Raw genomic sequence first — 15022 nt, 5'->3', positions numbered from 1 at the left:
CAGTACACTTCCCCACCTAGACCAAAAATGACCATGGTGCTAACCACTTTCATTTCCCTTAACTCCTTCTTTTCTCTCATTCCAGCAGGAAATCAGCCCCAGTAGGACAGTCATGGTCAGGATGGATGGTGAGCTGTTAGATGTCTGGTGCCATATTAGATTAGATTAGATTAGATTAGATTAGATTAGATTAGATTAGATTCCCGACAGTGTGAAAACAGGCCCTTCGGCCCAACAAGTCCACACCGACCCTCTGAAGAGCAACCCACCCAAACACATTCCCCTACATTCACCCCTGACTAATGCACCTAACACTATGGGCAATTTTGCATGGCCAATTCACCTAACCTGCACAACCTTGGACTGTGGGAGGAAACCGGAGCACCTGGAGGAAACCCATGCAGACACGGGGAGAATGTACAAACTCCACACAGACAGTCACCCAAGGCTGGAATCGAACCTGGGTCCCTGGCGCTGTGAGGCAGCAGTGCTAACCACTGAGCCACCGTGCCACCCCATATGTGGAGAGAATCCAGACGATGAATCTCCTGGACTGGTTTTGGAGGCTGTCTTTGACTTAATGTGCCCCAAATAAAGGCTTTTTCCACTGACTTGACTGAGGCCTCCTGACAACCATGCCAAGCTTCCTGTCTACATTAAACAGTGCAGCAAGACAGCAGGAACAAAGTCAAGGCAAGGCAATGCAAAGTGGGGATGCTGTGAGTATCCAGGTAGGCTCAGACTGACTGTGTGCTATTCCATTAACACGCAGCCTGGTCCTGTCAATGAGCTGTGTGCATGTCCCTGAGCACACAGTGTCCTTGCTGCAGCATCACAATGACAGCTGCTGGTGCAGCGTGAGGTATAGCATTGAAGTGCAGAAGCATTGAGAAGTTGATTGGATTTGTGCCTTGAGAGCTTGTAGAGGCACATGTCAGATGCTAATATCCGTGGATACAGAGATACCTGTGGCTGGTCCCAATGGAGTGTGCCTCAGATGTTGGTGACATGCAAGTCTTTCAGAGCGGGTGGTGAGCTGAATCTGCCAGGTGCTTGCTCTTGGTTTTCTTGTCGAGATACCCTGATATCCAGCTTTTTTGCTTGAGTCTGGTCAGATGATACTCTAAATATTGAGGAGGCAAAAATGTGGCATTAACAACATGTTTAACCAGGAATAGTAACATCAGTTGCGTAACTGGCCACTGCCTAGCAAGAATTTCACCATGCTGCTTGTGGCGAGCATAAAGGATGGAACAAAATGATCTCAGTGTCAAGATGGGCCTCACCCTATTTCCCCGATTTTATTACGCATCTCACCAGAGCTCACGTCATTCAGACCCCATTAAGGTTCTCTTTATAATTCTACTGACTAACCTTTTCAGATTTTTTACTGTTTTTCCACCTTTGTATTATAAGTTCTCTCACGGTTTCTTTACATCTATCCTTATTTCCTTATAATGTGCTCTTTTCTAAACTGTTACCTTTGTCTTTGTTTTATTTGTGTCAACCATCCTAATTTTGAACTTACAATGTCATGACCACTGAAAGTAGGGTGTTCTCCTATTCTAATTTGTCTGATTCATTCTGGTTCGTTACCCATGAATGATTATTTTCTTGTTAGGCTCTTGCATTCCTGTGTGAGAACAAAGTATACATTGTATCTACTGTAGAATCACAAAAGCATTTCTCCTTTCACTACCTCTTCTTGCATTATGATCCCAGCTGATGTTATTACTTGACAGATCAGATCCCAGACTAAAGTCTGGCTTAATAAGTCATTTTAAAAAAAATGTAGAGGTGGTCTTTCACTAAAATATGAGCACTCCTTGATCTACATCTTGTTTTAACAATAAAATAGATGTTTATTACACAAACAGAAAGAGAAAATGGAATAAACCAAGTTATTTACATAAAACACAATTTGAAAAATTTTAAAACACACATTAAAAATACAATAGTCCATCTATCCTAACAGTATCCTCTCACAGTACTCGATCTGTATTTATAAACTTGTCTTAATTGGTGTTTTCAATTCTTGAGAATCTGCTCGTCTCTTAATTGAGTCTTCAACACAACTGAGATTAAATTTTCTCAGCTTCAAATAATCCTTTCAAGGTTCTAACCAATCACTTCAGATCAGGAACTTTTAAACAAAATCCCTTATGTTGATGTAACCGATTTCATAACTTTTATGAACCATTCCCTTTCTCTAGGAGAAACTGTTGCATACTTCCAACTTCTACCAGGATATGTCCAAACTGAAACCAAAAGCTTTTCAAGCTTTGGAAGTTTCCTCTAAGCAAAGGAAATCTCAATCCTTATTTATCTAACTAAAAACAAGATATTCTGCGCACAAAACCATAAGATCTGGGAGAAGAAGCAAGCCATTCAGTCCATTGAGTCTGATCAACCATTCAATCAGATCATGGCTGATCTGATAATCCTCAACTCCACTTTCCTACCTTTTCCTTATTGATTAAAAATCTATCTATATTCTCAGTCTTGAATATACTTAATGGCACAGCCTCAATAGCCCTCTGCAGTAAAGAATTCCAGACATTCACCACCGTCTGAGATAAAAAAAATCATCTCTGTGTAAACATGTGATCCCTTATTCTGAGATTATGCCTTTTGGTTCTAAACTCTCCCTCAAGGGGGAACAATCTTTCTGCACCTATCCTGTCAAGTCCAACAAGAATTTTGGATGTAGGTTTGCTTGCTGAGCTTGAAGGTTCATTTCCAGACGTTTCATCACCCTACTAGGTAACATCTTCAGTGGGCGAAGCACTGCTGAAAATTCCTGCTTTCTATTTATATGTATGGGTTTCTTTGGGTTGGTGATGCCATTTCCTGTGGTGATGTTATTTCCTGTGGTGAGGTCACTTCTGGTTCCTTTTCTCAGGAGATGGTAGTTGGGGTCTAACTCGATGTGTTTGTTAATAGAGTTCCAGTTGGAATGCCATGCTTCTAGGAATTCTTGCGTGACTTCACCACAGGAAATGACTTCACCACAGGAAATAACATCACCACAGGAAATGACATTACCAACCCAAAGAAACCCAAACATATAAATAGAAAGCAGGAATCTTCAGCAGTGCTTCGCCTAAGGCCCACTGAAGATGTTAACTAGTAGGGTGATGAAACATATGGAAATGAACCTTCAAGTTCAGCGAGCAAACCTATATCCAAAACCTCAACCTGAGCTACAAACCTTCTCAAAACTCCACCAAGAATCTTGTATATTATAATAAGGTAGCCTCATATTCTTCTAAATTCCAATGAGTGGCAGCCAAACCTATTCAATCTCCCTTCATAAGACAGTCTCTCCATGCCTGCTAGCAGCACTGTGAACCTCTGCTGGACTGCATCCAATGCCATAATATATCATTCCCCAGTTAAGTGGGCCAAAGCATTTCACAGTATTCTAGCTGAGACCTGACTAATACCTTGTACAGTTTTAACAAAATCTCCCTACATTTATTTTTTATTCCCATTGAAATGAAAGCCAACATTCCATTTGGCTTCCCTATCATCCACTGAACCTGAATTCTAGCTTTTTATGACTCATGGACAAGGACTCTCAAATCTCTCTGTCCTGTAGCTATCTGTAGTCTTTCTCCATTTGAATAATATCCAGCTCCTCTATTCTTCCTGCCAAATACATAACCTTGCATTTCCCCATATCATATTCCGTCTGCCCACTCACTTATCCTATCTATATCTTTCTGCAGATTCTTTGTGTCATCCACACCATATGCTTTCCCAGCTATTTTGCCAACAAACTTGGCTTGTTTTTCAATATTTACGATATTTGCTACAACACTCTTCCAATACAAACACGCTTTCATGACCACTCCAGGAAGTCTCTTTCTCATTGTGGTTTCAAAATAAAAACCATGGCTCCAGAAGTATAATAAGTTAATCATTAAACTCCTTCATACAGACAGACCAAAACCCACATGACAGTAGTTTAAAATCCAAACTCTAACATCAGTATGATTAAAATATATATAAATGACACACCTTACATCATGTTGCCAATTAATTTGGACGTAGTTGATGTCTCTCATACTTGAAAGGGGACATAAAGACCACCACAACAGCTCGCATTTGTATTGTGTCTTTAATGCAGCACAGCATCTCAAGGTGGTACTTCATTGGAAGCTTTACAAATAAATTTGCTGCAAATCAGGTCAAACAAAATAATTTTCACAAGCATCTTAAAGCAGGAGAGTGAGGCAGAGGGGTGGTGATGTTTAAGGAGGGAATTTCAGAGCTGAGTATTGAGGTAAGTGAAGGCAGAAAAATGGATGGTATGGCATTAATAGTCACGGATACACAAACAACATGAATTGGAAGAGCGCAAAAATCTTCAAGTGTTTTATGACTGGAAGAAAATATAGGTGGTGAGGCAAGGCTAGGTAGGGATGCAAACTTCTCAATCAAATTGCTGTCAGACCAAGAGACAACAAAGATGAGCAAATGTAGATTTGACAGCTAAGTGACTTGCTGATTCAGTGTTGACGAAATGACATGAGAATTAATTTTAATTCTGAAATTTAATAGTCATCTGCAATTTCAAAGTACACAATCCATTTGCAATACTGGTCATGATTTGGAGATGCCGGTGTTGGACTGGGGTGTACAAAGTTAAAAATCATACAATACCAGGTTATAGTCCAACAGGTTTAATTGGAAGCACACTAGGTTTTGGAGCGATGCTCCTTCATCAGGTGATTGCAAATGATAGCGTCGCTCCAAAAGCTAGTGTGCTTCCAATTAAACCTGTTGGACTTTAACCTGGTGTTGTGTGATTTTAACCATTTGCAATACAGTTGCATTGTGGTTTACTGGCATATGGATCTTCAGTTTGTACATTTGGAACTCCTCTTATTTTAATAGCATTTTAATAGCATTCTATTTGGGCAATCTTAGGGTTTATGTTTACTGAAATTTAAGTTGATAGCATCTAATTATTGCCTTCTTCGCCTTTTAATAAAAATCATTAGCAGAATTGGAATAATTTGAGATCATTATAAGAGGCCAGAATATTAACTTTAACTGCATGAGCTCTACTGAATTGGAAGATCTGGAAGCTAATTAAGATAATCACCACTATTACTGGTTAATTAAATGAAGACATATTTTAATTTATCCAGTCCAGCTGGATGCTTTGAACTCTTAGCTAATTTATACAAATATTTGAATTGATTTATTTCTGCAGGCTCTCCCTTTATTAGAAATATGTGAATAGTTTGATGTTCTTTCAATTTTCTGGTTGTTTACATTTGTGTTATGGATATTTAAGAGAAAATTATTTTGTTGAATGCTTTGAGCTAAACTATAGTTTGTGTGCTTTGTAAAAGAAGAGTTATTTAAACATTGCCTCCTGGAAATGCAACAATTAAAAAAAAATTGCTAATGTGGGTCATGATCAAGAAATGTGGTGCCGGAAGTTTATTAATCAAGATAAAGTTTGGTGATTGCAAAATGCTTATGTAAATAATAATTTTATAACAAGCAGCAACCTTGAATGAAATCATATTCAATACAGTTTTATTATTTCCTATATTTTAGTTGAAACTATAAATATATTTTATTGAGAAGAATGTGATGCTGTGATTTTGGTACTTTTACTTTTAAGGGGTTAATCTAATTAATTGTTATACTGACAGTGTTAAACTATGTTAATCTGCTATGTGCTGAATACACCTCAAGCTAGATTTGTGATCTATGGTTCCTGAGCAAATTGACTTATGTGCAATGAACTATATTTGACAGAATCCCTACAGTGTAGAAACACGCCATTCAGCCCAACAAGTCCACATCAACCCTCTAAAGAGCATCCCACCTAGACCCATTCCCATCCCCCTACTCTATCCCAGTGACCCTGCATTTCCCATGGCTAATGCACCTAACCTACACATCCCTGAACACTACGTGTAATTTAGCATGGCCAATCCACCTAATCTGCACATTTGGACTGTGGGAGGAAACCAGAGTGCCTGGCAGAAACCCACAGGAGAATGTGCAACCTCCACATAGACAGTTGCCCAAGGCTAGAATCAAACCTGGGACCCTGATGCTGTCAGGTAGCAGTGCTAACCACTGAGCCACTATGCTGCAATGTAAGAGAAAAATTAAGTGTGCATGATGTGTTATTCAATGTTGCTCTTCATTGTAAAGGAACAAAGATCTTTTGTTAATATTGTGACAAACAATTAAAAGAATCACAGAGAAAAATTTGCTCCCTGCTCATTAAAGTCCGAAGCTCCAGATTACGCTGAAACAAAAGGGCATGGGTGCAGAGAAAAGCATAAAAAAGAACAATAGTAACTTTCACTTCCATTGTCCTTTTAATACAGTAAAACGTCCCAAGACATTTAACAGCAAGCCATGTAATTGGACACCCAGCCACGCAATAAGACGTTAGTGCTGGTGACCGACCTTTGGTCAACAAAGTAGATTTAAGGATCATGATGGATGGAATCTTCTGGGTCTGAGTGGATAAAGAGTGGAGCTGGAAAAAACACAGTATGCGTCAAGCAGCATCAGAGGAGGAGGGGTGTTGACATTTCAGGTCAGAACTTTTCATCAGGACTGGGGCTACCCAGAGCACTTGGAAATGGGAAGGGGAATTTAATTTGGCAGGAGGTCAAAATTCAGTTGTCTGATGGCAGGCAAAAGGTTTGGAATTAAGTTTTCAGAATCTTGAGCCTTATTGGTCATAATGGTCAGGAATCTGTTTTGCATTCAATAACATGCTTGTTAATAGCCCAGCCTGATAAAATGATGTTCATAGCTATAATCTTATCGGGCAAAAGTGTGCGTTCACAGAAACAATTATATATTTGAGGAATCTAGCTGGCTAAGTGGTCTTCTTCCTGGAATCTCTGGTGAGTAAACATCACTTAAATGACCTTCATTACTAAGTTATCTCTTTGCTGAAACTGTTACAGGGGAAGGGGTGCAGTCGATACGCAAAGAAATGGAATGTTTACAGAATGATGACATGTTCAATTGTATAGATTAAATATATATGAATAAAGTATATTTTTGAAATTAGAAAAAATCAGAAATTTCATTCAAAATCAGTCTTGCAAGGTGTCGTTGAGCAAGTTCTGGATGAAACTTGTGTCATCCTGTGGTGAAAAGAAATTGACTTCTACTACTTACATGGATAATGACAGCAGATGAATGGGAGCCCCACCATGTGCAAGTTCCATTCCAACCACACACCATCCTGACTTGAAAACATATCATTATTCTTTCAATCTTGATGGATCAAAGTCCTAGAACTCTTTTCATAACATCACTATAAGTGTACCCACTCCCCTTGGATAGCAGTGGTTCAAAAAGGGGCTCACCTCCTCCTGCTGAAGGGCAATTAGAGACAGGCGATAAATGCTGATCTACCCAATGATACCCATAATCCTGTGTACTTTTTTTAAAAAGTCACACGTAGCACAAACAATTGCCAATTGAGATTATTGAGGGCTAATCATGTCAGTCTTGAGACACAGTTTCGGGAGTACCTTGGATTAGTCACCTTGTGCTAACCATCTTCAGTTGCTATGATGATAACCTTTCCTCCATCATAAGGTCAGAAATGGAGATATTCCCTGATTATTGCAGCATTCAGTTCCATTCACAACTCCCCAGATAATGTAGCAGTCCATGACCACATTTAGCAAAGCTCAACAGTATTTCCTTGTAGGCTGATAAGAGGTAAGTAATATTCATGCCACATAAGTGCCAAGCAATGACCATTTAGAAGAAATAATGGGTCTCCTTGAAATTCAATAGCATTGCCACTGCTGAATCCCCTATCAGCATCCCTGGGGCTTATCATTGATCGGGCACTGAATTGGACCAGGCACATACATACTATGACTACAAGAGCACGTCAATGGCTGAGAATTTCTCACCTCCTAATGCCGCAGAGCTTGTCCACCATCTTCAAGGAGAATTAAGGTTTGATAGAATACTCTCTGTTTGCCTGAATGAGCAGATCCAACAATAGGGAAAAGGCACAGTGAGATCCAGGACAAAATAGTCCCCTTGACTGAATTCCCATACACCACCTTCAACATTCACTCTCTACACAACTGCACACCATATACTAGATGCACTGCAGCAAATCTCTAGCATTTCTTCAGCACCACCTTCCAAACCTTTGGAAACCACCACGGAGGAGAACAAAGGCAGCATGGTGTGCGTGAAAACTACCACATTCAAGCTTTTTTCTAAGTCATATATATTCCTTACTTGGAACTATAATTACTATCCCTCACAGTTACTGGATCAAAATACTAGAATCAACATCCATACCCTCCCAATCCCACCACCCTACTCCTTCCACACCCACCCCTATTAACAGCACCGTGAGTGTACCTACATCAAATAATCCGTAAGTTTCAAAAAATGTTGCTCAACTTTATCTCCTCAATGCCAATTAGGGCTGGACAATATATGTTGGGCTTGGCAGCAATTCTCACAACCTATGAACAAGTAGTGTTCATAGGAACACTATTAAGGGCATTCAAAATGCATTTTAAAAGGGCATTCCATTGTCATCCTATTCCTGTTTGTCCAGAGGACCAGATTGAGTAAGGACAATGATTAGCCTTCCCCACAGGACATGAGACAAAAGAATGAGTTTTTCCATGACAATCTGATAGTTACACAATCGCCATTATTGTGACTAGTTTCTTATATTGATTTATGTAATGAGTTAGGATTAGGATTAAAGTTAGAGAGTTTAGAATTGAAATTTCCCAGCTGTCGTTTTTGAGGAAAGGTCTTCAACCTGAAATATTAACTCTGCTTCTCTCCATAGATGCTGTCTGACCTGTTGAGTTTTCCAGCTGTTTGTCCATATTACGTCTCTGTCAGCATAACTATGATGCTACTATACTCCTTTTCAGCAGGCTAAAGGTGTATAATAAATTCAGCATTGTGAAGAATGCAGTTAGGAACATGTCAATGAAGGGATCAACACTGGATTGGAGTAGAGAGGAAGGACATGGACAAATGGCTATAGCAATGAAGCCAGAGCTGGAACTGTGAGCGTGAGAATACATATAAGGAGCTATCTTTGGGTACATTCTTTTTTGCTTTCATTATACACTCGTGTAATGGAATTTATATTCCTGCATTATTTTCACTTGAACTTGCTCCAATTTTCAAATGTTTCTCTGCAAGCACAAATATGTTTATCTAATATAACCTAGAGATTAATGTTATTATGAATACAGCAAATAAAATAAAATGTAATATTTCTCTAACTTCTACTTTAATGGCTTACTAACAAACTAGACAAAATTACACAAAATGAATGTGTTCTGTGTATATTCATTAATAATTGCCATCAGTAATTTCTAAGCATATGGCTTCCTTCATCTTCATATATGGTTATATCTTCATATGTGTTACCACTTTCAATTCATTTGGCTTGTAGTCATATTCATTTGTGTTACTTCTGACAGAATTCTTACCCTTTCTATGTGAAGTCAGCATTTCCCTAGACATATTTAGTGCAATCCCCATAATCATACATGAAACAATCCATGACACTTTTCGAAGAGGTTTTCCTGATGTCATGGTCAAAATTACTCTTTCAATCACCATGACTGAAAACAAATCATTCAAATCTGCTTTTGGGACGTTACCGTACAGAAATTCTACCGCATTTCTGTGTACAACATCAATGTCTAAACTTCATAGGTTTTGAATCACTTTTGGATATCCTATAAACACTTTCTTTTGAGTTGCATTAATTGAGTTATTGCTTGTTAGGTAATTAAGAAATATTAGGGAATTATTTCAGATGCAGCAGAATTGCCTAAATTTTCCTTTAGCGTTTATTTACTAAATTATATTAAACCAAAAAGCACATTTCAAAGTCATATGCTTCTGCTATTCAGTCAATCGGTCAAAATGGAATAAGATAAATTTTTGCATTTTTAAAATATACGTGCATTTTAAATTAATATCATGGAGGTTGCTAAGCAGAAGGGATATACAACGATTTACTATGGATAAATATTTAATCATCAGTTGTGCTGGTGCAAGCAAACAAAAGCAAACTCAGTAATAGGATATCAACAACGGGATTACAAATCGAGAAGTGTATATAATTGATTGACAAAGTATAAGGGACACAGAAATGTACTGCAAAAAGCCTGTTTTTAACCATCTGTCCAGCACTCCAGAATTCAAATATAGAATACACACCTTTCATTGTATTGGCCAGTGATCTGGTGGCACTATGAATGCCAAATCATTTATCCCCTAAACACAATCGTAGGGGATGGCCACTATAATTGCTGTAGGTATACCAACTGGACAGTTTAACAAAAAAAGCTTGTACACTTTGGAAAAAGAGACTTTCAGCAGGATAAACCGAAGGTTTCAATACTCTGAAAGATGCTTCGCAAAGCAGACCCAGCCAAAGTATACGCTATGACAGAGGCTGCAAGTATGTGGAGATTAGAAATGAGGATGTTACCAGTAATAGAGAAGTCAAGCAGATTCATTTTACACAAACAGAAACAAACTTGTGGTGTAAGTTACAATGGAAAGCCCTGAAGGTGAATTTTATGAAGGAGTCAAATAAACTATTTCTGGACAGAGCAGACTGAGGGGGTACTATGAAGGGACAAGAAGCTGGCATTTAGAAAGTATGTTGAGTTTAATAATTGCTTCTGGTTATTACATAGAGTGTAAATGAGGTGTTGAAAATGTTGAAGCAATGGTGCATTTACATTGAATGGCTATCACATAAACACAAATATTGTACCTTTTTCATGTGCTAAGTTTCCGGAAGATCCCGTCTTCAAATGAGGTTTTGGGCAAACACCTTGATGAAGGTATAAGAATCCTACCACCTATTACGAATGCAACTTATAATTATTACAACCATAACAAAAACACAGTTAGAAGTCAAATATTTCCCACAGAATAAACTATCACTGACATTTTTACATGGCAAGTTAGGAAGTATTACTGATGTACGCCCTTCCTTGTGTAAATACTATATTTTATCTGAGCTATTGCTTGAAGATGTGAAATTACTGTCTGAACAGTCTGGAAAGTGCAGACAGTCAACCAGTAATTAGCTTGTAAATCAACTTGGTGCAAAATGCTGTAGGTATAATTTTGTTGTTAAGCATATCTTTTGGAATATGTAAAATGTTACACCCATTGGTGTAGAGGTTCATTTTGGGGACAATCATTGATCTCGGTACAACTTGCAAATTTCAATTCCTCAATTTTAATTGCCCCACTACCAACAATCATGTGTTTGATTGGCAAAGATCCACAATTTTTTCCCTATAACTTTCCACCTGTAAACGTCTCATGAAGTGCTCCTAAACGTTTTCTTCTGGTCAAGGTTTTGATTATTTATTCTTGCTGATGGCTTGGTGCTGAAAATATTTCTTACTGATGTCACTTTCATTAAATTCCTTGGAGCAATTGTTGTTGTTCAATTGTTTCTGTGGCTCAAGCTTTTCTTATTTTTAATTTATTCACAGGATGTGGACATCACTGGCTGGGCCAGCATTTATTACACGTCCCTAATTGTCCAGAGGGCTGTTAAGAGTCAACTATATTGTTGTGAGTCTGGAGTCACATGTAGGTCAGACCAGGTAAGGATGGCAATTTTCTTCCTTTAAGGACATTAGTGAACCAGACGTTTTTTTTCCCGACAATTGACAATGGTTTTGTCATCATCATTAGACTCTTAAGTACAGATTTTTATTGAATTCAAATCCCACTATTTGCTGTGGCAGGATTTCAACCCAGGTCCCAGGAATTACTAGGGCCATTGGAATAGAATTCTAGCAATAACAGCACTAGGCCATCACTTCCCCGCAACTCCCCAGCTCCTTTACTCCGTTATTTATCTGACCACGAATGTACAACTTTCCCTGAATTCGCACAATCAGGCTTAAAAAGTAACCTTTCATCTACTTAAAGGTGAGAACCTGGAGCCAAAGGCCAACCACCTACAATGGCTAGACACTTAGTGTGTGTTTCAGAATAATGCCAACAGTGTGGGTTTGATTCCCATTTTGGTTGAGGTTGACTTCAGGACTTGCCTCTTCATATTGTCCCCAGGAGTGGAAGGAAATGGGATACCACCACTCACAAAGACTGCCAAAGAAAAGCAACCCGAGGTAAAGCATCAACAGACAATAAGCCAGGGACCTGCCTCCAGACCTAACACCCGTGAATGAACGTGGTATTGTTGTTCTAATGGAGCTGGAAATGCATTTTTCGTGAACAAAATAAGCATTTTTAATTAGAGATTATAATCCACCATGAATAACCAGAATTTAAACAACTGAAAATTACTTTCTAAAAAAACTCCAGATATATGCACAGTGGTTAGCTTCAATGTAAAGTTTTAAAAGTTTGTCTTGCATCTTCGAGAAAAAGTTTAATTTAAAGAGCCTTTTGGAAGACCTGCAGTAGAGCTCCATTTGTGGAAATTGTGGTTAACTCAACCAATGGAGCAGGTAGTTTTGGGGAAGGATCAGATTCCAACAGGATCATTCTTAAGCTGCCTCAAATGTTCATCGTCTCCCGATTTGCACTGAAAATATCTTATGCTTGAAATTCCTTGACTTTTTGTGCTGGTTTGGTCAATTATTACCAAATTTAAATACCACTGAACATTAACAATTAGAAACTAAATGCTACCTTAAATGTACTCAGATCCTACAGCAGGACCTCCAAATAAGGAAAGACTCAGGGAGCAGCATTCTCAGGAATTCCTCTCCATTTATGTGATTACTGCAGCATCAAAAAATCCAGTTCCCAGTCGGCCTTTGTAATCCATGTTAGATATCCTTCCTGTGAGAGAATAATGTCTTGCCCTGTCCACTTGTCCTGATTAGTCAGGCCACCCAGAGGCAAGATGCTAATTATGAGGTTTGGTGAAAAAGCCTCAGTAAAGCTCATCCCTTTGCCATTTATGTGCCAACGCACAAGCAGTCTCACAATTTTGACAGGGATGAAGACTGAAAAATTCTGTCCATTCATGGTAGGGCCCTGGGTAGTGTTGTAGAACAGAGAGACCTAAGGGTTCAGGTACATCATTCTTTGAAATTTGTGTCACATGTAAACAGGATGGTTAAGAAGGCATTTAGCACGCTTGCCAATATTGTTCAGAACTTTGAATATAGGAGTTGGGATGCCACATTGAGGTTACACAGGATATTGGTGAAGCCTCTTCTGGAGTACTGTATCCAGATCTGTTTGCCCTGTTAAAGGAATGATATTATTAAGCTAGTGAGGGTTCAGATAAGATTTATCAGGATGTTGCCAGAAATAAGGGGTTTGAGATGTAAAATAGGCTGGAAAGACTGGGACTTGTTTCACTGGTGCATTGGGCGGCACAGTGGTTAGCACTGCTGCCTCACAGTGTCAGGGACCTAGGTTCGATTCCCTCTCCGGTGACTGACTGTGTGGAGTTTGCACATTCTCCCTGTGTCTGTGTGGGTTTCCTCCGGGTGCTCTGTTTCCTCGCACATTCCAAAAGATGTGCAGGTTAGGTGAATTGGCCATGTTAAATTGCTCATAGTGTTAGGTGCATTAGTGGGTCACTCTTTGGAGGATCAGGGTGGACTTGTTGGGCTGAAGGGCCTGTTTCCACACTGTAGGGAATCTAATCATAGGAGATTGATGGGTGACTTTATAGAGGTTTATAAAAACATGATGGACATGGATAAGGTGAATGACAAGGGTCTTTTCCCTAACACAAAGGTGATCAAAAGTAGGGGGCACATTTTTAAGGTGCGAGGATGAAGATTTAAAAAGGACATGGGGGAAACCTTTTCACACAAGGAGTGGTTTGTGTGTGGAATGAACAGCCAGAGAAAGTGGTGGATGCAGGTAAAGTTACAATGTTTAAAAGACATTTAAATATGTTCACGAATAGGAAAGGTTTGAAAGGATATGGGCCAAGCGCAGGCAGGTGGGACTAGTTTGGTTGGTGTCAAATGGATGATAATAAGGATTGCAGATGCTGGAAATCTGTTGATAAAATGTTGAGCTGGGAAGGCTCAGCAGGTCAGAAAGCATCGGAGGAGCAAGTAAGTCGACGTTTCGAGTCCTGATGAAGGTTCCCAACCCAAAATGTTGACTTTCTTGCTCCTCTGATGCTGTATGACTTGCTTTCCCTTTCCAGCCCCATATCTGGTCAGCATTGATTGGTTGGGCCAAAGGGTCTGTTTCCATGGCTTAGGACTCTATGGCTCGCAATGACTCTCTAACAACTATCCATGCTTCTTGTAGATTGACTGATTTTCCTCTCAGCATTTGGACATGTGCAAAAGGCGTACACCTTGGCATTTCAGCTTGTAATGCGTGTTTTCTCAGTCACTTCCTGTGAAGAGCTAAACAGCACACAGTATGTGGAAGATCAATTAGAGTCATAGAGTCATAGAGATGTACAGTAAGGAAACAGACCCTTCAATCCAACCTGTCCATGCCGACCGGATATCTCAACCCAATCTAGTCCCACCTGCCAGTGCCCGGCCCATATCCCTCCAAACCCTTCCTATTCATATACCCATCCAAATGACTTTTAAATGTTGCTGTTGTACCAGCCTCCACCACATCCTCTGGCAGCTCATTCCATACACGTACCACCCTCTGTGTGAAAACGTTGCCCCTTAGGGCCCTTTTATATCTTTCCCCTCTCACCCTAAACCTATGCCCTCTAGTTCTGGACTCCCCCACCCCAGGGAAAAGACTTTGTCTATTTACCCTATCCATGCCCATCATAATTTTGTAAACCTCTATAAAGTCACCCCTCAGTCTTCTGGGAAAACAGCCCCAGCCTGTTCAGCCTCTCCCTATAGCTCAAATCCTCCAACCCTCGCAACATCCTTGTAAATCTTTTCTGAACCCTTTTAAGTTTCACAACATCTTTCCGATAGGAAGGAGACCAGAATTGCACACAATATTCCAACAGTGGCCTAACCAATGTCCTGTACAGCTGCAATATGAC

The 15022-nt window shown here is 39.5% G+C and overlaps 1 long non-coding RNA gene across 2 annotated transcripts in view; it reads right to left on the bottom strand.

Moving 5' to 3' along the window:
* Positions 1 to 466: 466 nt before the first annotated feature.
* LOC122553775 overlaps positions 467 to 15022 on the bottom strand; it is a 73397-nt gene continuing 58841 nt past the window's right edge. For both annotated transcript variants that reach the window (XR_006312842.1, XR_006312841.1), the window contains exons 2-3: positions 7929 to 7999; positions 467 to 1123 (exon numbers count right to left, since the gene is read on the bottom strand). This is a non-coding gene — a long non-coding RNA (uncharacterized LOC122553775). The remainder of the gene's footprint in view (positions 1124 to 7928; positions 8000 to 15022) is intronic.

Source organism: Chiloscyllium plagiosum, chromosome 10, assembly GCF_004010195.1.
Source record: "Chiloscyllium plagiosum isolate BGI_BamShark_2017 chromosome 10, ASM401019v2, whole genome shotgun sequence".
NCBI classification, from domain to species: domain Eukaryota; kingdom Metazoa; phylum Chordata; class Chondrichthyes; order Orectolobiformes; family Hemiscylliidae; genus Chiloscyllium; species Chiloscyllium plagiosum.
The sequence above is the reverse complement of the archived record's forward strand: the minus strand, read 5'-3'. Positions and strand labels throughout refer to the sequence as shown.